A 22,332-nucleotide genomic window follows, 5' to 3' on the forward strand; every position below is an offset into this window, starting at 1 on the left:
TGAGTACAGACACTATAAATTCCAGCCTGAAAACCAGCAGGATTGAGACCCAGGAAGACTAGTGTTTTAATTTAAGCCTACAGACAGGAAAAAAAGAAAAAAGTCCCATCTTGAAGGCTGTCAGAAAAGAGTTTTTGACTTTGTCCAGGCCTTCAACTGATTGGATGAGGCCCAACCACATGGGAGAAGAAAATCTGTTTTATTCTCTACAAATTCAGACCTTAAACTCAGTCAGAAACACCTTCAGAGACATATCCAGAATAATGTTTGAACAAACATTTGGGCCTCTCTGTGGCCCAGACAAATTGACACATAGACTTAACTGTCACACTGAGTGAGATGGGGAGAATTTGGAAGTTTTAGAGATGACTGATGTGATCTGACATGGTTTTTTTGTTTCGTTTTGTTTTGTTTTTGGTACTGGGGATTGAACCTAGGGGCTACCACTGAGCCATATCCCTTATATTATATATAGAGATAGCCCTTATATTTTATATAGAGATAGGGTTTTGTTGAGTTGCTCAGTGCCTTTCTAAGTTGTTAAGGCTGACCTCGAATTTGTGATCCTCTTGTCTCAGCCTCCCCAGCAATAGGGATTATAGGTATGTGCCACCACACCCTACCTGACTTATGTTTTTTAAAAGATGATTTTTAGGGTTGGGTGGGAAAAAGTCATCAAGGGCAGATTAGGGACAATTTTTCAGAAGCTAGTATCATAATCCAGGCAAGTGATGGTGTTGACTGGAGATGGTGAGGGGATTGGATTTGGATGTGTTTTGAGGGAAAGCCCACAGTATTCACTGAGGGGTTGGAATGTGGATGTGACAGAAGGAGGGATATCAAGAATGAGATCAATACCTTGTGTCTGAGCAACTAGAAGGTAGGAGTTCCCATTCATTGCTATTTGGAAGGCCAGTGGAATGACTGGTCTGATCAGAACAAAGAAGGGAGGCAGAGGTATAGTTTTGTTCAGTTTGGTGCTCAATAAATGCTCCTGGAGAAGTGATTGTAGGAGTAGTCAGTTTTCTCCCATGGGTCTCTACAACCTTCTGCATACCACTAATTCCTGTGGTCTAGGGAGGACACCCAGCTGGTGACATCAAAGTCTCTGTCTAGATCGAGCACCAAACTGCTTGCTGTGATACTCTTGCTAATTCTCTGACCTGGTATAATTAAGACCAGAGATTCTCATTGGTGGCATTGTAACCACCTATGGACCTTTTGAAATCTATTACTTCATTTCCATGTTCTGATTCAGTTGACTTGGCACTTGTACATTGGTCATTTTAAAAGACCCTCAAGTGATCCTCTGGATCCTAAAGCCCATCCAGAGGTGGAGAGTTATTATTCTAGGCTCTGGCCTTAACCGACCTCTGGCACTTTTTGTTTGCTGAAACTTAAAGAAAAGAATTAACTCTTTTGTCAAGTCTTCAAGAAAATTCTGAAGTCTTAGGTTAAAATATTTGAAAAAAATCCCATCAGTTAGGAAAAAATAAGTTTTTATCTTTTACATATAAAAGATATTTGGCATAGCATTATGTTCAATAGTGATAATTTGGAAAGGAATATGATACAGCCAGAATAAATGGTTTTGTAGACAGTCACTTGCAAAACTGTGATTTTTTTTTAAAAAGTAAAAAATGTTTATTTGTTTTTTTTTAAGCAAAAAGAAGCAGTTTGCCAAATTATATCTACATTATGAGTGCAACTATGTAAAATTATGCATGCATAAAAATGAAGGAAGGTGGGAAAACAAAGAAAAATGAAACAGTTGATGTGTTAGTGTAATATGATAGTGGGTAATGCTTCTGTCTCTTTTAAATTGCTTCTTTATTGTTGTTTGGGTGTTTATGCAGTAAGGAGCAGAAATAAAGAAATGGCAGTATGTCTCTAAGCACACAGCCAGATTCTCTGCTTCCCCAGGAAATGTCCTTACCTTTTCTTCCCCCCTCACACTGGGATCAATCTCTGAACTCCTCAGGGAACCTCCTCTTTGTCTATTAAGTGCCTCATGAGTGCCAGCTCTCTGCTAGCTACTAAGCTGGGACTGCAGCAGGGAAATCTATGCATCAGTCATTGTTCTAGCAGAGTTCATTGTAAAGAGGGAGAGAGTATTGACATGTAAGTAAACAATGACAATAAGTGTAAGACAAAGTCATGAGATGATGTTAAGCGTATGGGAAAACTTGTGTGTACACACAGACAAATCTGCCCAAGGGAATCTGGGAAGGTGAAAAAGATGAGTTGACATTGATCTTGGTCTTGAGGGCAGGAATTTGCCAGACAGAAAAGGCATAGCATAAGGAGGAGCAGGCATTCCAAACAAGGACAAGGAGCCATAGAAGGCCTGCAGTGTTTAGGAAATGACAAATGGTTAGGTTTATTCAACCAGAAATTATTATTTGTTGTGTGCCAGACATTGGTCTAGATATTGAGGAGGCCAGGAGTTATGAATCTTGTTTATACCTTGTGTACTGATCATAATAATAGCAGGTATTTACTGAGTGCTAACTATATGCACTAGCTCATGTATTCCCATGTAACCACTGTGGGAGAGGGTTCCATTCTTATTCAATGATGAATTGAAACTTAGGTTATGTTCTGGTTTATATATGAAGTGTCCCCCAAAAGTTCACATGTGAGACAATGCAAGAAAGTCCAGAGGTGAAAGATCAGGTTATGAGAGCCTTAACCTAATCAGTGCATTAATCTGCAGATAGGGATTAATTGGGTGGTAACTGTAGGCAGGTAAGGTGTGACTGGAGGAGGTACATAACCAGGGTATGACTCTGGGGTATATATTTTGTCCTTGGTGAACAGAGCTCTCTGTTTCCTCGTTACCATATATGAGCTTCTTTCTTCTTCCATTTCCTTCTGCCATGATGTCCTGCCTCACTTCGGGCCCAGAGCAATGGAGTTGGCCATCTATGGATTGAGACCTCTGAAACTCTGAGCCCCAAATAAACTTTTCCTCCCCTACTTTGTTCTTTTCAAGTCGTCGGTCACAGAAGCAAAAAAAAAAAAAAAAAAAAAGTCTGACGAAAACAAAACAGGTTAAAAGACTTGCTCATGGTCACACATTTATCATGCGGTGAAGTGCCTAGTGCTTACAGTCCAGTGGAGGAAAGAGACCATTAGACATGGAAAGTGGGAGTGCACGGAAGGAAGCGCAGGGACTTGCGATGATGGATGACGAAGCTGGAGACGTTAGTTGGGGGCCATTTGGGAAAGTTTTGAACATCCTGTGAGGGAGTCGAGACTTCCTTCAATAATCATGGTGAACTCAGAAGTTTTTTTGGTCTGTTTTCGATCAGGAGGCTGAGTCAGTTGGGCAATGATCCATCACACCAACTGTGAACTCCCAATGACTTGCGGTAATGAGGAGAAGAATGGTTTGGATAATCTAAAATGAATGGACAATGGAAAAATCTTCAGCCAGCTTGTGGCATACACCAGGTCATGGTTTTCTGTAGGGGGTAGGGAGCCACCGATTTGCCTAATTTTATTCTAGATCCTTGACTAAATCAGCTTGCTCCTGAGTGTACCTGTGGCCATCTGGCCAGTCTGTATCACGGAGGCTGGGAAGGGTGGCAGGATACAAATGTAACTGAAACCCGGATATGCTAATGTTTCTTATCACAGCATCTTTACGATATCAACAGGACCTGGAAAGGTGGTGGCCACGAGCTCACTGTCCTCAGAGGCTGGGGTTGCTGGCTTGGCTGGGGCTGAGAGAAGCTTGAGGTTTTAGAAAAACTCTAGCTTTAGAATGAAGGGTGCAGAGTGATTAATGCCTCAAGCTGCATGGAGCAACCAATTGAAAAAGCTATAAAAGTCAGAACAGCACAGGAAGCATTGACCCCGAAGCCCACATGCCCAGGAGAGGGGATTTTTTTTTCTTCTTTCTCACTTTTTATTGCGGCAATGCAGGGATATTCTGTGAATAGAATCCAGGGGAGCCATCAAGTTCACATTCTGGAGGCTGTGAGGGGAGGGGTTTTGATCCTCCTCTGAGAAAGCTGGCCAGGCAGAGATCCCATTACTTTGTTAGAGCCTTCAATAGTTAAGAGAAAGTTCTTGGACAAATTGGGAAAGGGAACTATAAATAACTGTAAAATCCTGAACCAGCTCTGCCTCCTTCTGTGCTACAGAGGACCAGAGGGTTGAGGTCAAGACCCAGTTGTCACTAACTTGGGCAAGTCACGTCATCTCTCTGCACCTGTTTCCATCATTGTGAAACAAGAGGGTTAGACTAAATGATATCCAAAACTCCTCTGTCCTAATCACTTCCTATTTGTGGATAGAGAAATCAAAGACCATTGTGAGAAAGATGGCAAAAGCTCAGATTTATTCATAACACAGAATCAGAGATCTGGTCAGCACCATGGGAGGCTGGGGTGGTCTGCTCTGGGTGCAAGGAATAAGGAGGGCATTGCCTATAGAGAATTTTAAAACAATAAAAACTATGGAAAAGTCTACCCACTGTTTATTATCGCTGTGCATTGATAATTCTAAGCAATGCCAGTGATAAAATATTCCTCCTCCCCTGGGTAGAGCACCCCCGAACCCTTTTCTAGTATGGCACTATTTATTTTACAATTCTCTTTTTATTCAGTGCTGTTTCAATTCCTCTGGCTACATAGGAAGAGAATCTCTTTAACCCTTTTTTTAACACTTTTAACCCCTTTGAGCCTGATTTGGCTCCAATAAAGAGGAATGATGAGTTACTTTGAGGGACTTCTGGAGCAAGGAGGGCATGCTATAGTAGTGAACAAGACCCATGAAGGAGGGAAAATAGAAATCAAGAGATTAAAATGTGGTTGGATGTGTGGAATGGTTATGGCAGGCTGGGTGGTTTAGGAAGTCAAGTTCTGAACACATGGCCTGTGGACAGGTGGGGACAGCTCCCTCTGAAGGCAGCCCCTGCCTGCTCTCAGCTCAGATCTCCAACACCCCAGCCCTTCCTGGGTCCCCTCCCTTGATGCATTTAGGTGGAATTCCTTAGAAATGATTCCTCTGCATTCCTTAGGTCTCGCCACTGCTTTGGCATTCTTTGGGGACATCATATCCTGTACTGGTACCTCCCTTCTGCTGGTTCAGTCCTCGTGGTGCTCAGTCCTCTGTGTGAGGGCATCTGCTGCAGGGTATGTTCACTATCTCTAAGGAGCCATTCCTGACAGCAATAAAACAGTCCCTGCACTTTCTCTGAGGGCTGAATGGGCTACTGGAGAACACAGAGAGGCTCCCAGGAAAATATGAGTGCTATGGAGGAAGTGGCTGAGGAGGGTTATCCAACCCAAAGACATAGATCCCTACGCTGTCAAAGTGAGAGCCCAAGTTAGAAGCAATTAAACTGACAGCCAACCCAACCCAAACTAAACCATGGGGGTCGAGTGCTGGTTTCTTACAAATTTGCAATTTGCTAATTTTTCTCTTTGACATACACACTAGACACATATTCCCTCTTGCACATTTAGTTCCTAATTGTTATCTTAAGATGATTTATTTACTCTGACAGGAAGAAAAGAGAAAAGGGGCAGCTCCCACTGGAGTTTCTTATTTCTTTCATCCTTTCTTTTCTGATTATGGAAGTCACACATGCTTACTGTAGAATATTTAAGAAATGAATATTCTAGAGGGAGATAAATACTTCCTGTGAATCCCGTCACTCAGAGGTGACAGCTGTCCACCTACAGTTGTAGTTTTAGTGGATTTGCTGGAGGCTCTGTCTGCGAGGGCTTGCTCTGCTCAGCTCTGGCTTTTACTTGAGGTCCCTGCTGCACCAGCCCTCTGTGGGCCTGGTGAAGGGGTTTCTGTTCATGTGGAGGCCCTGGCCCAGAAACTCCTTGCTTTTTCCCATTGGTCAGGCTCTTGGGCTGATTCTGTTCTCTGGCACTTATGCTATAGTTTCTGGAGCTATAATTTCTTGAATTTCTGTTGAAATTCTTCTTGTTGCTCACAGCTGGTGAGCTTCACATTCACACACGTGTCTTCATTTATTCACATAATCATTTCAAACTCATTCTAATCATGGCTATTCACAGATTTTATTGGTTTATGGCCCTAAGCAATATTATCATGGCACAGTGGAAATTCATTGACTCTTTGGGCTCAGCAAGCAATGCCCCCGTTCTAGTTCGGGACACCCTACTGTGTGCAGACCACTCTTCTCTCACAGTGTGAACCGAAGGGGAGAGTCTCTTTCTTCCTGCCCAGGCCACGAGGGAGTGGGCCTGTGATCTTAGTTCAGCCAATCAGGCTCTACTGTCTTACACTCTGAATCTGGAGGGAGGCTTGCTAACATTCAGAAACAGCTCAGATATTATTTATGGTGGCCAGAGCCTTTGAGATTTGGCTCTCAGCCGTGTTGTTTCAGAGTGTCCCTAGGCTCAGTGGCATATGGCAGTAGAAATGCTGTCCTACCTGGATAGGTCCTGAGGACTGACCCGGATTGCTCCTGCAGGCTGCCTGGGTGTTGGGCACGTTTCTGAGCCTGATTCTTCAGCTTTTTGTCAATTCTGTGAGCTATCTGATATTCTCAAGAAAGAGTTCTTTTTTTTTTTTAGTGCCAGCCAGAGCTGCTTACAGAAAAAACCCTAACTTATGCATTTGAGTTTTGTCTTAAAGATTCAAATATGGGGTTGGGACTACAGTTCAGGGGTAGAACCCTTGCCTTTCATGTGTGAGGCACTGGCTTTGATCCTTAGCACTACATAAAAATAAATAAATGAATAGATAAAGATATTGTGTCCATCTACAACTAAAAAAAATTTTTTTTGAAAGATTCAAATACTACTTAGTAATTCACGACATGATAATTTGAATTTCAGTTGTAACTTGTAACCTCTGCTTCCCCAGGCCACGTAAGTAGAGGAGAGAGGGAGAGGAATGAAGGGGACAAAGGGAGTCACGACAGTATTCCCCTGGCCCCTCCCTCAGTATTGACAGCACAGAACTCAAATCCTTCCTTCCAAGAACCTTCAGGACAATGTTTCTACACTTTTAACCACCTGGCATTTAGCCCTGAAGTTTCCTCCTTTGTGTATCCCAGAGGTTTCTGGGAGCTCTGCTCTTACCAGTCCTTTTTCCTTCATGGTCCATCTGTCTGAGCTGCCCGACTTGCTTGAATCCCATTCACTAATCAACCATTAAGGCTGGTTCTTCTCTTCAGTGAAACCCAGCTATTTTAGCTATTATCTCAGGCTATAATCTGGCTTCAGAAATGGTCATGTACTCAATGGTGATCTCATGGGCCGAGGCCACAAAACTTTTCTGGTGCCTGTCTGCCTAACTCTTTCTCCTCTGTCACTCCAGTCCTGCTCACCCCCAAGGAAGTGATTTTCAAGCCTCACGATTTTATGTCAGGTCACATCCAATATGATCTAAGTTCAGGGAGGAGGAGAGTGAGAGGGGAGGTGACCTGGAACTACATCTGCCTCCTGAATGGGTGCAAGAGACAGGCAGATCCCTTTGCACATACAGGGAGGAAAGCCAGCGCCCCAGATAGAACACAGTGCCGAAAGGGTATGGGGACAAAGGACCCCCAAAACTGTCTCACACTGGGGTGTGACCTTTCCAAGTGAGCAGGTCTTAAGATATCTCTTAGGAACTCAGAAGTCAGCAGTAAATAGGAGTCCCAGCAGGCAGATGAAGAAACAGCAGCCTAGATACAACTGTAGAAATAAATTGCTCTGGTTTGGGGTGGGAGGTGTTTTTCTAAAACCTTATCTGTATTTGGGGTATTCCAAGTCTAAATGTTGCATGATTGAAACAGTTTGGAACAGTGGAACAATAGAATAGGAACAGTAAATACTAATATTCTAGAGTACAGTAGGACAACTATAGCTGATAACAATTAATTGTATATTTCAAAACATGTAGTAGAGAGGAGTTTGTTTCTAAAACTAAGAAATAATAAATGTCTCAAGTGATGTATATGCCAATTACCCTGATCTGATCATTACACATTGTATACATGTATAGAAATATCACATTGTACCCCATAACTATGTGCAATTGTTATGTTTCAATTATTTTTTTTTTAAAATTTGGGAATTATAGAATCTGAAATCCTTCTTTTGAGATTCATGATTCACATTACTATATTAAAGATGCTGAAACCTGCAATTATAAACCAAGCCAAACCTGTTTACCAGGTAGACAAGACTATTTAGGCAGAAGACATTTTGTTGTTATTGTTTGTTTTTGTTTTTTTGATACTGTGGATTGAATCCAGGGGCACTTAACCACTGAGCCACATCCTCAGCCCTTTTTATTTTTTATTTTGAGACAAGATCTTACTAAGTTGCTTAGGGCCTTGCTAAATTGCTGAGGTTGGCTTTGAACTTGTGATTTTCCTGCCTCAGCCTCCTGAGCTGCTGGGATTACAGGCATGCACTACTGTACTCAGTTCAGAAGACATTTTTAAAAATTACTTTTCTCAACTTCATGAGCAATTCAAGTGGCAGCCAGCTGAGTCATAAAATTGATTAGTTTATGATCATGATTATTTTACAGTTATAAGATAGCATTATAGGTATAATACATATAAGTGGTTTTAAAACATTGGAAAAGTATACCTTAACAGAATGTTTCCAGTGCCTATGAAGTCTCCCCATATGCTCCATCTGGTTCACATCTCTCTCCTCTCTCCAGTGGTAACGCCAACCTGAATTTTGGCACTTTTCTGTGTGCCCTCAAATAATACATTGTTTAGTTTCACTTTTTAAAAATAAGAATAATAGTTTGGAATTATTTTCTTCGTAATGTTTTGTAAATTGCTTTTTCCCCCTATTAAACATGTTGGTGCGGTTCATCTAGGTAGATATTAATTCTATGTTGATAATAGTTCTACAATTAGTTTTCATAGCTGTTAAATATGCCATTGTATGAATATGTCACAAGTCATTTATTCATTTTGTCCATTGGACATTTGGGGTTCTTCCATTTATCTGTTTTTGTTATGATAGACAATGCTATTGTGAATATTCTTGTACCTTTATCCTGCTTATTCATGTAAAAGTTTCTTTGTGGTCTATTTCTCAAAGTAGATATTGCTGGGTCATAGGAATTATGCACATCAACTGCTTTATTGGAAACTGTTTTCCAAAGTGGTTGAACCAATTAATACTCCCAACACTGTCCACATATTAACCAACACTTCAGATTTTTTTTTTTACAACCTGATATGAAATAATTCCCTGATTTGTTACCTCTCCTCCCCACCACTCTTTTCTCAATCTTCTTTGCCTGCTGGCATATAATTGATCTTAAATTTAATATGATAGTTTTATGGCCAAAATATGAAATGACTAACTGTATAACATGATTTGTTGTTGTAGGCAACTCTAGCTGACTTCAATGGAAAATAAGTTTTAGGGTGCAATATTATACTAAAGACAGTGACTATAGAAAACCAGAGGACCAGGCTCAGGGAAAGGACCAGATTCAAGGAGGACCAGTAGGAACCACAGTAGGACTCACTCCACAGGACCTGTCTGGTTATGAGTCACCACTGTTTACATAGGGAACATTCCAAGACAACATTACTGAACGCTGGTGCCCCTAGGGTTCCAACTCAATTTCTCTATTTTATGCCACAGAATGTTAGTATATCATCTTCATTTATTATAGACCATTGTTGTCAACATTGTAGTCAATCAAACAAACTGTTAGAGTTATTCTTAACTAGTACTAAAGCTAATGTGTTAAATACAGAATCTCAGTTAAATGTACCTATATTTATAAATTCTGCCTTGTCCTTGGAAACTACTACGGTACATATTTCTAATGATGTAAATGAGCAGAAACACGCCAATGTCCGGTGTTCATCAAAGGCTTTGAAGAGGTGCTATCCTGATCAGGGTTGGAGCCACAGGACAGATGATGCCTTGGTCCAGGCTTCAGGGTTTGGAATCCCCTTGTCTTTGCAGTCACTATATCACCCAGCAACTACCACAGTGTGGGAACCTAATGCAGAAAACTTCTCTTTGTCCACATCTGATCTTCCAACAGTCACTTTGGATTCCCGTGAGTGGAATCTAAAAGAAAGCCAGCTGGCAATGGGAACTGAGAAATGTGTTTTGCAGGCTTTCAGCCCTGGCAGTATAGAACACCGTAGGAAAGGGCAAGTGTGGGCAGAGGGAGAAGAGTAAATAACTGGCACACACAGGGTGGAGGGAGATTGACCTGGAGTGTTCATTCTCATGCTATCCATTCTCATGGATGTTAGTTTCTTTTTATTACGTTTTATTACTGAGACGTTTAAACATACAAAAATAGAATAATTCAATGGATTCCCATGCTCCCATCAGTCGGCTGTTATCAACTCACAATCTCACTTCATTTATATGCTTCCCACAAATCCCCTCTTTATTTTGAAAACCAAAATCCCATACATAGTATAATTTAATAATAGCTTCTCAATATCATTAATAGCCAGGAAGTATTTGAATATCTTTGTCTTAATGTCTTCTCACCCTTGCAACAGTTGATATGGATCAGGATTCTAAAGGAATCTGCACATCGCTACTAACAGAAATGCCTTTAAATTTCTTCCTTCATTTCTTCCTACTCTGTTCCCTTTCCCTCCAAAATCTGTGTTTAGAAATCTGAGTCGTCCCATAGAGTTGATCGCAGTCTGGGTTTTGATAATTGCATCCTGGTATGTTCCTCTTCCCTGATTTCCAGGAAATCAATAGATGAGTGGAGAAACTTGAACAGATTTAGATTTGATGTTTTTGGCAAGACTATTGTTTTAAAACTGATTTGGAGATTTAAAAATGTGTCTTTTGCATTGATTTATAACTTAATTGTGTTGTGCTGAGAGAACACTGTCTGTATGTACCAATTTTCTGAAAATTTTGAATCTTGCTTTATGGTCATGTACCTGATAAATTTCTATTAGCATTTCACAAATATATTAAAAGACTACGTTGTTCAAATGTTGAGTCAATATTCCATAGCTATTAGAAAAAGCTTATAAATTTTGTTGCTCAATGATTTTTTGGGCTACTTTACCAATTATTGAAAAAAGATGTTAAAATTTCCCATTATGTATTGGACAATTATCCTATGTGCATATATAACTATACAACCGATGTGATTCTATGTCAAGTAAAATCAAAATAATGAGAAGTTATACTCCATTTGTGTATGATATGTCAAAGTGTATTCTACTGTCATGTATAACTAATTAGAACAAATAAAAAAAATTCCCATTATGGTAGTGCATTGGAAAATTCCTGCTTAGTGATCTTGCAGTGTTTGCTTTATATATTTTGAGCTATGTTTTAAGTGCACATGAAATTAGATTTTATTATGTCTTCCTGGTTATTTAGGCCTTTCATGATTATATATCAACTCACTTTACCTTATTCTTTTATGTCCTTAGGTTCTAGTTATGTCTTTGTTAAAAAGAACTACATTCTTTAAAAGAGCAGGTCTGTTTTTGTTTATACACTTATATTTAGTGTGATGATGATATATCTGGAATTTATTTCTACTATATATTTTGTGCTTGTTTGGCTTTTTTTTTTTTTTAAAACATCAGATTATTTAAATTCCCTTATTCCTTTGTATTCTTCATTTTTATTTTGTCCCCTCCCCCAGTACTGAGGATTGAGTCCAGGAGTATTCTACCACTGAGTTGCATATCCAGTCCTTTATTATTATTATTATTTTTATTTTATTTTGAGACAGGGTTTCACTAATTTACCCAGGCTGAACTTGAATTTGTCATTCCCCCTATAATCCTCCCAAGTTGGTGGAATTACAGGTGAACACCACCATGCCCAGTTTATTTTCTTAGTTTGCTAGAATTTTTTTAAAATCTTGAATTGGAGTTGAATTTTTTCAAAGATATTTTTTCTCGAATCTCTGAGATGATCTTATTATTTTATTCATTAATCTGTTGGTATAGTGAATGAACTGATTGATTTTCCAATCAAATGAGATTTGCATTCTTGAAACAAACCCAATTTGTTCATGACTGTTAAAAAAAAATACATTTGAGGAGTCCTCACTTTTGTGGTGGTGTGGGATTGTGAACAAAATTGTGGAAGCTGAAATCATGCAATCTTAGTCCATGAAATAAAAAACAATTTTTCTGTGATTTATAAATATTTATGTCGAAACATTAAAAACTCTCCTACTGTGTTATAAACAGAAATGAAAAGGAAACTACATTGATTCTTATTTAGTACCCAGCAATTTAAAACATTAGAAACATTAAGAATTAAAATGTTTAATTTCTTTGTAAAAATTATCAAAAAAGTAGCTTACATAACTATGGAGCAAGCATTGTTTTTATGTCTTAGAGAACTGTCACACACCTTTCCAAGTATGGGTTAACTTCCAACATTTAGCTTTCATGCTTTCAATGTTATGAAATATCCCTGAGCAGTCCTGTAATGTAAGACTTTCCGCTGGTGTGGCTTCCTCTGGGCCCTCTTCACTCTTTTTGTCAGATCCTCCTTCCTCATCTATGTTGCTAGGTTTTTCCTTCCCTAGTTGCATATACCTCTTGATGGCAGTAGTGTCAATTTCCTTGGTCAACTGTTTCTTCTATAACTTCATTTATATTCTCTTTGAATTTCACTTACAGTATTGTCCCATTTCATTTCTTTGCAGCTGTTGCATCTTTGTTGGCCTATTTCCTTTATCAATTGTCCATTTTTATATTAGGTCACATGAACTTATTCTCAAGAGACAAAGAGGCAACACAACTGTATTCTTTGCTGTCTGTGTTTAAATAACAGATGTACAGTGACCAATCACCAACAGACTTTGCAAGAAGTTACATGATTAGTCACCAATCACATGTTAATTACATAGTGATTTGTGAATTGAAGATCTATAGTGACATTAGTACTATATATAACTCCTCATACTTAATGGAAAATTTGAACCATGCTCTTGGGAGATTGGTATTATTTAAACTGTGATAACTGAAATGTCTGTATATCTGAATTGTGCAAAGTGAGGACTCCTGTGAGTTGCTGGATTCAGGTTACTAATTCTTGTTTAGGAGTTTAGCATCCATGGAAAAGATTGGCCTATGACTTTTTTTCTTGATAATACTTGCCTTGTTGGATTTTGTTATATTATGCTATATTGTTTAATGAATTTTCCCCAACTCTGTGTACATTAATATCAATTGATAAATTTTACTATGTAAAATTTTAAAATAAAGATTCACTGAAGTTCAATTTACTAAGAATATCATACTAAATTTGTGTGTATAAAATATCAAAATACAGAAAGCAAATAGACCTACAGAAGAAAGTAAAACATCATGGTAGATTTTAGTGCTCCTCTTCCATAATTTATAGAATAAACAAGTTTGGTAAACCTATAAAACATAGTTGGGGACTATTTCCTCTTTTTTAAATTCTCTGCAAAGGTATGTGTAAGGTTGAAATTATTTCTTCCTAAAATAGCTAGGTGAACTTCTCAGTGAAGCTATTGTTGTTGTGACTGGTGTTCTTTTTGTGGGAAGACTCTCGACTACAAATTCAGTTAAAAGACAACATGCATAGTCTATTTCTCTTTGAGTTTCTTTGGTAGAAAGAAATTTATCCATTTTATCTAAATTTTCAAATTTATTGTCATAAGGTTACTCGTCTCTTTTTTGTGTCTGCAAGATTTACAGTAAAATCTCCCTTTTAATGGCTTTTTTTCCTATCCTCTTTTTTGTGGGGTGGAGGTACAAGGGATTGAACCCAGAGGTGCTTAACCACTGAGTCAGTGATTTTTTGTATTTTATTTAGAGACAAGTTCTCTCTGAGTTGCCAAGTTACTCATTAATCTGCTGAGGCTGGCTTTGAAGTCACGATCCTCCTGCCTTAGCCTCCCAAGTTGTTCAGATGATGAAGCATGTGCCACCAAGCCTGGCCTCTTTATTATAAGTTTATTAGCATTTCCCTCCCAGAAAAACAAATTTGACTGACTTTTTTTTTCTTTATTCAATTTTATGTTCTTACTCTATTTTATTTTCTATTTCTGTTTTTATTCTTTTTCATTCTTTGGATTATTTTTTTAAAAGACTTGAAAATTTGTTTGGGAATAGGTATTTAATTCATTACTTTTCAGCATTTCTTATTTTCTAAACTTGTTTATCTGCATCTCATAAATTTATGATATATGTATTTCACCATCATATGGACTAGAATATTATCTAAATTTCCATATGATTTTCCTCTTTGACCTACAGGTTATTTAGAAGTGTAGTGCTTAATTTCTAAATTTGGTAAATATTTTTCACTGTTGTTACTGGCTTGTCAAACTAGCTTCATTGTATCAAGGTCTGTAAACATTTTGTGATTTCGATTTTTTAATTGTTGACACCTAATAGCCAAGTATATTTTCTTGTATTTTTTATAACGCTTCCTTGTGCACTTGAAAAGAATCTGTATTATGTAGTTGTCAAATACAGTATTCTACACATGTCTAAGCTGTTTGTTAATCATATTATTAAAATATTTTGTAAGTTTACTGAACTCATTTATTTGTTCCATAAATTATGGAAAGAGGAGCACTAAAATCTCCCATGATGATTTATATTCTTTGGTAGTTCTGTCAATATTTGCTTTCTGTATTTTGAAGCCATTTTATACACAAAAATTTACTATTATATTCTTGATGGTAAATTGAACTTCAGTGTATATTTATTTTAAATTTTATTTTACATATTAAAATTTATTGATTGATATTAATATGGTTGTACTAGTTTTTCTAAGAACATAGTTCTTGAGAAGTAACTGAAATACAGTAAGTTTTGACATATATACACCATGAAACCACCATGACCAAGATATTTAAATTAAAAAATTTTTTTTCTCACTGCTTTTTTATTTCTCACTGAAGTAAATTGAACTTCAGTGTATATTTATTTTAAATTTTATTTTACATATTAAAATTTATTGATTGATATTAATATGGTTGTACTAGTTTTTCTAAGAACATAGTTCTTGAGAAGTAACTGAAATACAGTAAGTTTTGACATATATACACCATGAAACCACTATGACCAAGATATTTAAATTAAATTTTTTCTCTCACTGCCTTTCATTTTTGGTAGTTCTACTAAAATGTCTTCAAGTGGGTTAATGTTTTTCTTATTCTACTTCTAATCTGCCACTAATCTATCTGGTATATTTTCATTTAATATGTAGTTTTTGTCTCTAGACATTCAATTGGAAATTTCTTTTAACTTCCATATCTCTAAGTTTTTGAACATATGGAATACAATTACATTATTTTAATGTTATTACTTATCAATTCTAATATGTGTCGACTTTGGGTTGGTTTTTGGTTTATTGATTTTTCTCCTAAGCATCATATTTCCCTGTCTCTCTGTATGTCTCATTATTTTTTATTGAATTCCATACATTGTGTATTTTATTTTGTGCCAGTTATTTGTGTCCCTTTAAGTATCCTTGAGTTTTGTTCTTGGATCCACTTTCTGGACCTTGCTTATATGATTTGTTAAGTGAGAAGATAGTGGTGCTCATTCTGGGCTAATGATTCCCTGTGAGGCAAGACCTTGTCTATGAATTGTGAAGTTTTCAACTGACTGCTAGGAACAGTCACTATTCTTAGTTATGTGTGATTGCTGGGCACTTCCACCTCTGTCCTTTCAGACCCTGACTTTGGGTTGCTTTCCAAGTTTATTAGTCAGTCCTCTTTATACTAGTGAGCCTAGGTTTAAGGTGTATTACTCTAGAGAGAATATGTGTTTCTCCATCCACTTTGGGAGTATGATCAGTTTGAGGCCTTTTAAAATTATTGCATTAAAGAAAAAATGTTTCAGATCTATGAATTCCAGACATGATCTCATTCTTTCTTCAATCTAAAAACAAGACAGGCAAAACTTCCTTCTGTCTCCCTTTGTGGGACTCCCCAGTTCACCCTTTCACTGAGGTGTTTAAGGTCTTAGAATTATGAAGAGGTCTCAGCGTTGCTTCTCATTTCTCACCTTTGTAGACCCCAGGTCTTTTTTTTTCCCCTCCAGGAAAATCCTTTGAGAAGGAAATTCCAGGTTGCCAGTGAGGAGCAGATGTCCTCAGAGCAAGTGGCTTCTCAGCACTCACCTCTCTGGGCTGGTATTTTTTGGTTTTATGAGGATTTTCTTTATTGTCACACCACCTCTGCTATGCATTATGCATTAAGAAAGTATTTCAAAATACTTCACACAGCTCTCTCGGGTTCTTTGTACCTGGGCGTTTTTTTTTTTTTGTTTTTTTTTTTTTTGAGTTATCTGACCTGAAATATTGTCAGGAATGGAGATCAAAGGCTTCATTTTATTTTCTATGGCTAAAATCTTCCAGAATACTTTTCTATTAAACAGGTGTTTGGGAGATTCTGTCTCCTTGCAAGCCAGATTGTAGTTCAGTTTAAGGGAGGGCTTTCTGTTTTACGATTGGAAGACTGTATGCTGAGGAAGTGGTGAGCTCTCAGGAGGTTTTAAAGTGCAGCAAGATGACTTTTTTTTTTTTTTCTGTATAAAAACTCTTTACTAACAGAAAAAGCCTACAGACTCATTTCCTCTTGGACATACCCATGATACAGCCATAGTGCCCAGTGGTCTTGGTGTACTAGTCTTCGACGCGAAGTCCCCAAATCTTCTTCAGTCATTCCATGTCCTCCTGTAGCTTGTTGTCTAAAGCACCGGCCAGAACCCCGCTGTATTATCCATCCTTTCTGTCCTTCTGTCTGGTCAAGAACCAGCCTTGGATCTCATACTGTCATGAATTCTGCATAATGGTGATCACACGTTCAACTTCATCCTCGGTGAGTGCTCCAGCCCTCTTGGTGAGGTCACTTTCTGCTTTCCTCAACATCACCTGAGCATCTTTGCTCCCCATCCTTAATGACAGTGATGGTGAAGGCCGTTTTCCACCACTCATCAATCTGTGTGAGTATATGCAAAACGTGCTGGAACTTCTCAGGGATCATTAGTGACATGGCGATGGCAGCAGTGGCAGTGTGCAGGCCCTCTGTGGAAGAGCAGATGACTTTTCATTGGTCATTTTGGAGAGAAGTTTATGAACCATGGACAGAATAATGGAGAGATAAGAAACACAGACATTTGTTAAAACTTCTCATTCTTTGATATTGGTAGTTATCCTAATGGTGATGATGGTGGTAGAAGTGAACTTGTATTTATCGAATACCTATTATATATGTGGCACACGTTACTTTACACTGGAAACATGAGTCCTCAGATTCATTCTTTACAACAATCTTATTGTGGCAGGTATTGTTACCTCTAATTTATAGATGGTAAAACAGGTTATAAGAAAATAAATTTCCTAAGGTCACATGTTAATTGACTGAGCCAGAGTTAAAAATTAGAGTCAGCTGGCTTCAGAGCCAAGGTACATTCCCCCACACCATGCTGCCAATAAAGCCTGCAACAGGAGAGTAGCACGGGATGGGACTGTCATCGCCATCTCCCGGGCATAGTTGAGCAGATTTTTTCCTGCCCTCCCTTTAAGCTTCTATCTGCGCCTCTGTTTAATCCCTACCATTCAGATTCTCAATTGCTGTTTGAAAGGAAGAATTATACACAACCCCAAATCAATTTTGGTGGAAAAAGGAGAGCTTCCAAGTACATGCCACTAGGGGATCACGTAATGGCTTCACTTTGATTTTTACTGCAAATGCTTAGGGATAAATGCGGTAGTAAATATGCTATCTCGTTTAGCAATTTAAATATTCTCTGCAAACTCCTTAGGTCCTATCACTCCCACATACACCCTGTTCCTTGTGTGGGAGTGCTACCCACCCCCCCACAGTCTGTCTTCCAAAGACAGAAAGTGGAGTGGGGTCTTAGGGAACTGCTCTTTGCACTGAGGGGGTTTCTGGGGGAGAGGCAGTTCTCTGAGGGACTTAACTGATAATATTGTTGTAATAAAGAATTTGACTCCCTTTTTTGTAAATTTTTTTTTTTTTTTTTTTTTTTTTTTTTTTTTTTTGAGACAGAGTCTCACTGTTGCTTAGTGTCTTGCTAAATCGCTGAGACTGGCCTTGAATTTACAATTCACCTGCCTCAAGCTCCAGAATCACTGGGATTAGGGGCATGTGCCACCATGGCCAGCCTCCACTCTTTTTTTAACTTTTCTCCTCATCAAGTATATAAGAAAGTCTGTGACCCCTGCTTTTGTACTAGTGGGAAGTTCAAATCACACGAGTCCAAGCCCTCACCCCATCTGTACTCCATGATCACCTGAAAACCCCATCCAGTGGCCTCTTCAATCTCTTTTCAATCATTTTGACCCTACTTGAGAGAACCCACCTTTCTGTTTCCAGAGAACCTCATTATATGAGCGATAGACCTTTTCACACCCTCTTGGCATGTGGTTGTAGAGTAGCAGCAGTTTGACATCTGGGATCAAAACTTGGGTGGGGAGGGGTGGTTCATTCTGCCTCTGTGGGGTGATCACAATAGATGACAGGGACCTATGTTTCTGGGTCTCTGGCCTTCTCTGACAGCCATCTCAGCCTTCTCTGATTGGCATCTCAGAAGTGTTCCTGCAAACAGTGTTGAGAGGGCAAAGTCAGGCAGGTTCTCAGTTTTACCACTATGAGGATACGGCACCAAACCTCAGGAGGTCTTCTGGCTCACCGCCTGGACAACTCCTTATGCCTCGGCTGGGGCAGCTGGGTACCGGGAATCAAGAGAAATTGAGCTGCTGAGCCTCTTTTTCCCAAAGTTCATGCTCAAATATCATCTGTCCATAGGCTGGAGAGAAAATTTTGCCAGTAAGGCTAGCTTGATACAATATCTACCTAATCCATTTAACTGTTCTCTGCTTTTTCAGGATGAGGGAATACTCATGCGCAGGCATTTTCTTAGACTGACTAGGTTCTTGGAAATGAGAGAGAATATCAAAGGGGTACAGAAATGGATAAGCATCCTCAAGTTGGAGCTCAGCACTGACCTTCTTAAGTCTCTGAGGAAACAGAGAGACTCTAAGAGACAAAGGATGGAGGGAGGAGATTTGACCATAATCCCAGCACTATGACATCATAATGGCAGTCCCTGGCTGTCCAACCCCAAGCAGTCTCCCTCTAGTGTTAAGAAGGCGGAAGGTGGAAAAGGGATAGGCTGAGTTTGCCCAGTCCATACTCAGAATATGGGAGTACAATTTTTCCAAATTCTACACCACCAGGATGACGGGCTGATGATCTTGGAGAAAATAAATTTTCTTCTTTGAGTCTGGATGCTATTTACTCACTTAGCCTAATTGTGCCTGACTACTCTCTCCAGTACAGTGTTCAATAGGGGTGGGAAGGAGGAACATTCTTGCTTTGTTCTTCATCTCAGGAGAGAAATTTGACAATTTATAATTATGCTAACTATAGGTTTTGCCAGGTTGAAAAAGTGCTATTCTAAGCTTCCTGAAAGTTTTGATCATTGATGGATGTTTTGGATTTTGGCAGATGGTTTTCCTGTGAGTGTTGAGATGATTGTGACTTTTCTTTGAGATTGTTAACATGGTGACTCCACTGATTGATTTTTTTGAATGCTAAACTGATCTTGCATTCTGAGGATAAATGTCATAATGTATTAGCCTTTTTATATTTTGCTGGATTCGATTTGCTTAAATTTTGTTAAGGATTTTTGGGTCTATGTTTGTGGTAGAAATTAATTTGTAGTTCAATTTTCTTAGGATAGCCATCTGGTTTTGGGATCAGGGTATTGCTGAAGTAAAAGAATGAGCACTACTCAGATTTTATTTCATGGGAAGAGTTTAATAGGATCAATACTATATATTTATTTTTGGTAGACTTTTCCCATAAAGTTGTTTAAACCTAGAGTTTTCTTTCTAGAAATGGAAAACTCAAATTTCTTTCATAGATAAAGGACTATTCAAGGTATTTCTTCTTGAGTGAGTTTTGGTTTTGATAGTTTATATCTTTGAAGGAATTTGCCTATTTAGTCTAAGTTTTAATTGTTGGCATTAAGTTTTTATAATCTTTGTTTAGTTCCTTTTTAATGCTGGTGAGATCTATGGTGGTTCCCCCATTCTCTTTTGTGCTGGTCTTGGGAATTTTTCTCTCTCCCTCTTCCTCTCTCCTTTCTCTCTTTTCCCCCTGAGCAGTCTGGTTACAAGATTACACTTCAATTGATATTTTTAAAGAAACAGTTTTGGTTTTATTGGTTTTCTCTGTTACTTTTCTGTTTTCTATTTCATTGATTTCTACTCTTATCTTTTTAATTTACTTCCTTTTGCTTTGGGCTTGCTTTTACTTTTTATGTTTCTTAAGAGGGAGCGTAGGTAATTGGTTTTAAATGGTTCTATTTTTTCAAAATAAGTTTTCATTGCTATAAAGTATCTTGTAAGCCCTGCGTTAGCTTAAAGAAATTTTGATGTGTTTTCATTTTTTTCAATCAAAACATTTTCTGGTTTCTCTTGTGATTTATTCTTTGGTCTGGATTATTTAAAAGAGACTTACTTAGTTTCCAAATAGTTGGGTCTTTTTCATTTATTTTTCTGCTATTGATGTCTATTTTAATTCCACTGTGGTCAGAGAACATTATTCCTTGGATGATTTGATTCTTTTAAATATACTGAGATTTGTTTTGTGGCTAGATTATGATCTATCTTGGTAAATATTTAGTATATATACTTGAAAAGAATGTGTTTTCTGTTGTTGAATAGAGTATACTTTAAAAGGCCAATTTGGTTAATAGCATTGATCATGCCTTCAATATCTTTATTTTCTGTTTATTGGTTTTATTAATTATTTAAAGAGTAGTATAAAATCTCTGACCAGAATTGTGGATTTGTCGATTTCTTTCTGCAGTTTTGTTTCTGCTTCATGCATTTTAGAGTTCTGTTATTGGGTGCATAAATATTTATTATTGTTATGTCATTTTGATGAATCTACTTCTTTATCCCTGATGATTTTCCTTGTTCTGAAATCTGCTTTGTCTGAAATTAATAGAGCTACTCCTGTTTTCTTTTAATTAGTGTTAGCATGCTATATCTTTCTTCATTTCTTTATTTTTTTTTTTACTGTGGTAAAAAACCATAACATTAAATTTGCCATCTTAACCACATTGAAGTATAAAGTGCAGTAATGTTAAGTGTATTACATTTTTGTGCAACAGATCCCTAAAGCTTTTTCATATTGCAAAACTGAAACTCTATACTCTCTAAACACTAATTTCCCACCCCCTTCCTCAGTCTTCATTCCTTTCATTTTAATTTATGTGTGTCTTCCCATTAAAAGGGTTTCTTATAGACAACTTATAGTTAGATTCTGTTTTTTTTTTTTTTTAATTTTACTCTGATATTTCTGTCTTTAAATTGACATGTTTAGGATATACTATTGAAAATGATCCTTGATATATATTGATATAGTTGGACTCATATCTACCAAATTTGTGTCTATTTGCTATTCATTTTCCTTGTTTCTTAAAAAAGTTTCCTTTTCCTGCCTTCTCTGATTTTTATTGAATATTTTATGATTCAATTTTCTTTCTTTTCTAAGTATATCAGTTATACTTCCCTTTTAAAAATGTTTTTTGGTGATTGCCCTAGAGTTTGCAATATACAACTACACTGAGCATACTTTGAAGTAACACTGCACTGCTTCATGGATAGTGTGGGTGCCTTAAAACAGGGATTTTCCAAATTTTCCCTTCCATCCCTTATATCATTGTTATTATTCAATTTACTTATTGAATTAGTCAGGGTTCTCTAGAAGAACAGAATCAACAGGAAGTATGATTACAAAAGGGGATTTATTAGATTGACTTACACGACCAGAAGCTGAATAGTTCACAATGACTGTCTGCAGGCTAGAGAGTTGGAAGAACCAGTAGCTGTGCAGTCCAAGAGGCAAAAGCCCCAGAACAAGAAGGATCAACAGTGCTACCCTATTACGAGACCAAGGCTTCTGGAAATTCCCTGGAGAATCATTGGCAGAATCCACTTAGGAAGAGTGAAGAAGCAAGAGTCTGATATCCTCAGATGATCAAAGCAGCAATCAAGAACCGGTTCAAGAAGAGCCAAGCTTGCATCTGCATCTGCTTCCTTGTTCTTCCAACTTTTATTCCATTCTATTGGGTGGTCCTACCCACACTTAGGGAGGGTCTCCACTTCAGTTCACTATTCCACATTCCAATCATTCCTAGACACACCCTCATTGACACACCCAGAAACCTCTTAATCATCAGCATCTCTTAATCCAATCAAGTTGACAATTCAATTAACCGTTACACTTATCCATAAGTGATAATCACCCATTGCATTGCTACTATAATTATTTTGCACTAACATTTATCTATTAGATCAAATAGGAACAAGAAAATAAAGA

At 37.9% G+C, this 22,332-nt stretch overlaps 1 pseudogene; it reads right to left on the reverse strand.

Annotated features, from left to right (window-relative positions):
- Window positions 1–16,538: 16,538 nt before the first annotated feature.
- On the reverse strand, window positions 16,539–16,965 carry LOC124963696 (40S ribosomal protein S18-like; annotated as a pseudogene).
- Between the last annotated feature and the right edge of the window lie 5,367 nt (window positions 16,966–22,332).

The sequence above is a fragment of the Sciurus carolinensis genome, chromosome 1 (assembly GCF_902686445.1).
Source record: "Sciurus carolinensis chromosome 1, mSciCar1.2, whole genome shotgun sequence".
In the NCBI taxonomy this organism is placed as follows: Eukaryota; Metazoa; Chordata; class Mammalia; order Rodentia; family Sciuridae; genus Sciurus; species Sciurus carolinensis.